A 4,802-nucleotide genomic window follows, 5' to 3' on the forward strand; every position below is an offset into this window, starting at 1 on the left:
CGAGGGTGTCTGACATGTGATGCTCAATGAATGCGATGGTGCTAACAGGTGGCTTCGGAACACGCGGGTGTTTGCAACCTCCACGAAACAAGAATAAATCACTTGTCATGACTTCTATAGTTTGTGATTGACATTGACACAATTCACAGCACCCTTTTTGCAGCTGCAGCGAGCACATGGTTACCCCGTCGCACATCACCGGGCGGGCTAGTCGTAGTAGAGTCGCCGTCGGCCCCCGCCGACCCCGGTTCATGTCGCCGTCGTGGGTCTAACATGTCCCCTGCTCATCCTGCACATCTTGGCGGGGACCCTGGCAGGTCGGATACCGCGGTTCAAGGGTTCGCCACATCCTTACCAGGGGGTTACCCTAGGTTCGGTCCGGGGACAGGGGCAAGATAAAGGTTGTCGTTCCACCCTTCGGGAGGTTTGCTGTCAAGGCCAGGAGTTCGACATGGATGGTGACGACTGCTGGGCCCAGATGCGTCCAGAACGTGTCGTTCTATTCGATTGGGTTTTCGTGGTTCTCCTGTTGGTGCAAGAAACGCTGGAGCTGACGCCTTCACCGAGTCATTGTTATCAATGTGATACGTGATGGGTATTAAGGTTCAAGTAGATCGAATGATCAGGAGGAGCTCATAGAACCATAGCACCGCAAATCACCCTGGACCTCACTTATATGAAGCTTTGCCTCGAACAACATTCGCATTGATTTGCATGTAGTGGAAACCATTCAATACATGTTAGGGAGGCTGAGAGACGTGAGACAACCTCATTAGATAAGTTGCAAAAGATTCATCGATCGAGCTAAGACAATTTCTCCTGGACGGCCTTGCGACGTCGAGATGACCAAGAATTGTAACTCACCATGTGGCAAGTGGCAGCTAAGCAGGGGTTATCTTGCTGAAATCCGCTGGGCAAATTCATGCCCGTGTTGGGATCGTGTTTTCAATAGGGATAGGGACACCTAGGTTCTCATAGACCCTTGGCCTGCGTCTTATCTTTCAATCTGCTGGCAGGTTGCTGTTGAATAATCATAATCTTCAATGCTGGATCTTTGTCACATATTGTTGAAGTTTGGAATTCTTCTGTTCCTAATTACAGGAGGAACGGCTGGTAGTTACCATGCGGTAGTCATGAGACTCCCTAAAGTTTTGCGACCACTCAACTCCATTGTCCCAGGATAATCCCATGTCAACGGATCACTTATCCATCCAAGTCCAGATTATGGTGCTGCTTTCCTTCGATTGAGTCAGTTAGGACCATATCCGCACATAAATACCATCTCTCGCTTGTAGAAACCCATCTCTCCCTTTTCACGCATGAAGAAAAAGAATCTCCTCCGGGGTCGAAGGACGTCTAACTCCACAAAGAGCCTGATAGAAGCCTCTGAGATGCGGCGCATCATTAACAAGAAGCTCAATGACACCATCACTGGGATTCCCAGCTAGAGAACGCTTGATGACTTTCATTGAAGCCAATGCGCCGTTGACAGTGGGCGGACCAAGGAGACTTTGTCGTGACTGATCTCGATGATGGACAAACAAAGCGTACCGCTGCTGTGGCACACATTTCTGGAAAGCCAATATTGAATACAGTCTTTGCTGTCTCAGCTGCGGCGCGTAAGGCGGAAGTTCCATTCCCATCAGCATATATAAATTAATTCGAGAACTATACACTCGAAGAGGGCCTTGTCTTCAGTCATTGCGCGTGAGTCACTTCAGATTGAGATTGCTACGACAAAGCTACTGAATAGACTACAACGTTGGCACCCTGTGAGGCTGACCTCTCCATGGATATGACACACTGGTCGGGCAGATAAGATCGTGCGAGTTGTGCCAGATCTATCTCATCAGCGGTGAGATTCATTTGCTATTGGTTCGGACTGTCGAGGCGACAATTTCGTCTTGTGCCGGTCAGTTGACACGTGGCCTTATCACTCCAGCGCTGGTTCATGTTATTTCGGGGCGGTCGCCAGCTTGCTCGAGGACCGTCGTATAGGATTGGCACTGTCTTCATAATATCATCTCAAGCGCGAATGACGATGTTCGCTTGCAAGACTTGCACAGGCGTAGCATAACATTCATGCATTCGAAAGATCATTTGCGGCCGACACGCCCATAGAGATCAAGTGCACATATTTACGCCACGCCATGAGCAGCCGCTCCTGATCAAAGGCAGGTATAGCGCGGGCCATCAGCTTGGGTTCATCACTAGTAAGCTTGACCAAAACTGGCCACTTCTGCCAGCTGAAATCGTCTCTCTCTATAGCTATTGCCTCAAGCTATTCGTGTTCCGCGTCCGATTTTACCATAGCCTGGGCGACAGGCTCGTGGCACCGAGCTCGGCCGCCGACAGCCACTTCGGGGCCTTAAAGTACTGCGACCGGGCGAATCAACTGGGCACCACAAGCCGTGCGGGTCCGCCTTTGTCCTTTCCAAGAGGCCGATCGTTCATCTCAAAGGCTATGAGGACCTCGGCGCATAAGCCTTTGCCAAAGGCGGATCCTCTGATATCAATATGAGGTGACGCCGGCAAACGTCCGGTAGTCGAGTCCCTCCGAATGTCGGTCCACTTGACATTCCCGATGCGCCATGAGATCTTCGTGGGAGGACTCGCCAGGCTGCCACAAGAATCATGGAATGATGTGGTGGAGAGTACAGGAAGGCAGCGTAGCTAGTCGATGGCCGAGGCCTAGGGAGGTCGGACGAGCCCATCGTCGACCGATATTCACTGATCCATGTAAACGATAGCAGCGTCCACGTCCAATGTCTGAATTAATTCATCCTCCGATGTGAGAAACGCCGCTAGCATACCAGGCGCGGGTGGCTGTCTCATGGTGAAGCCAACTTGGCAGATGGCAAGAGAAGCTTAGCGATGCTGCCTGGCTTGGGGAGAGCCAATGCAGTATGTGATAACATCTTCATGGACGACGTCACAGCGCCCCGGCGGTATAACACAACAGTCAAGGTCAGGCGATCAACATTTTCGGATGCTCGGTGAGAAATTGCAGGCAACTCTCGAGCCTTTACTATTCTGAAGTCACTTGGGGCAGGTTATGGCGTGAGAAACCAGCCTGTAGACGCAGAGGGCGCTGCTGGACGGCCCAACGCCGTTCGGTGAAGATGATGCCCGACACGCTCGGCTCGGCCGTGGCCTTAGAGTGTCCTAGGAATCTGAGCGAGATAGGTGTCTGTTGATCCGATACTTCACATTGGCGCCCCCACTCTTGTCAGGCTTGTTTCCTCAATTGAAACGGCTGTTGGTCTTGGTCTAGCTGTAAACACCATTACACGTGACTGCGCGATGGTTTCGCTTCTCGCTCAACCCAGCTTGCAGGGGACGCGCGGTAAATCGCGCGTGGGTCAAGATGGTGCCACCTCAACGTTTTGTCAAACTTTGATCGGCTGACCATGATCCGTAGGCCACTAGGCTCCTCGGCTGCGTACGAGACGTGTAAAAATATCACACTCAGAGGGTCGCTTTGCATCTCTGTGACTCAGTTTGCGGTGAGCACTGAACCAATACGAACACGAGTCGAGCCAGATGTGAAGCCTGTGCCTGAAAAGGAGGATTTGGCCCGGCGTTCTTGTCAATAATGGGGACCGTCTATGATGCAATGACGGGTCTCAAGATGAGAAAGATGTGCCAGGAAGCAAGTCTGATCTCTACATGGAAACAGAGTGCGCAGTGCAGGGCAATGGATCCCATCATATGTATTTTCCGAGTCTCAACGACCGGGCCCGGATGGAGGGAAGTTCGGGGCATGAAAGGGTGGTTGAGCAGTCCAAGATCGATTGGCAGCGACGAGCACCGGTTGATGACCGACTGACCTCGCAGCGAGTGGGATGGTGGTGCATTGCCACAGTCTGACCACTACTGCGAAGGTCCGAGATGGCCGGCTGTGGTTGATTCAGGTTGATTCAGCATCCAGACACGAAGAAGAAAGAGTAGCCTTGGGGGTTCCGAGGTCGTTCCGCAGCCCCTCCTCGGTATTCTCTCGGTGTTTCCCACGTTTCTTGGGACGTCGCAACAGGGATAGCACGAACTCTGATGGCGTTCGGCAGCTGACGGCTCGACGACCGGGCTCCTGTGAATGGCCAGAATTTGCCCCTCACCATGCCTGCCCCACCACGACAACACCTGCCACTGCGAGGCGACACACACGAGAAATCGATGCGTCGGCCGAGGTGCGTTTTCGAGATCCCCAAGCTCCCACTTCCCCAGACAATCCCAATCGACGACAAGCAACTTGCCCAATACTCAAGTTCCCGTTCTCGAAGCAATTCGGACGCGAGCTGGGTCCTTTATACCCCGGGTGCCCACCCCCGACTTTTATGCCCGCCCGCCTTCCTACGCCATGGCGGACCTTGATGGCGACAGCCCACCCTCACACCGCCGCTGCGGGGCCTATTCTTAGCTTTCCCCCGCACGGCAGGTCCAGACGGGGGACCCAGCCAGTCATTGCATCATGCATCAGGTTGCCCCCTCCTCTGCCAACTAGCCCGACACCTGGGTCTGCTGGGAAGCCGCGATGTATGTCGGACCTTCCCTGACAAATGACAAATTTATGTTTTCGGCCACAGCGCCAGCCAACGGGAGCAAGGGATTCGTCATGCTCCTCACTGAAAATTGCCCAAACGGGAGCAAACGGGAGGGGGGGCGGCCGGGTTGCAAAGAACGGATCTCCCCAAGTGGGCGTCCCAGATATATACTGTTTAATTGACGGTGTTGTGTTTGGGTTTTTTTGGGGGGGGTGCGAAAGGCCCCCCCCCCCTTCCTTCGGTTCCGTTTTATAAAGTAAA

The sequence above is a fragment of the Verticillium alfalfae genome, genomic scaffold (assembly GCF_000150825.1).
Source record: "Verticillium alfalfae VaMs.102 supercont1.2 genomic scaffold, whole genome shotgun sequence".
In the NCBI taxonomy this organism is placed as follows: Eukaryota; Fungi; Ascomycota; class Sordariomycetes; order Glomerellales; family Plectosphaerellaceae; genus Verticillium; species Verticillium alfalfae.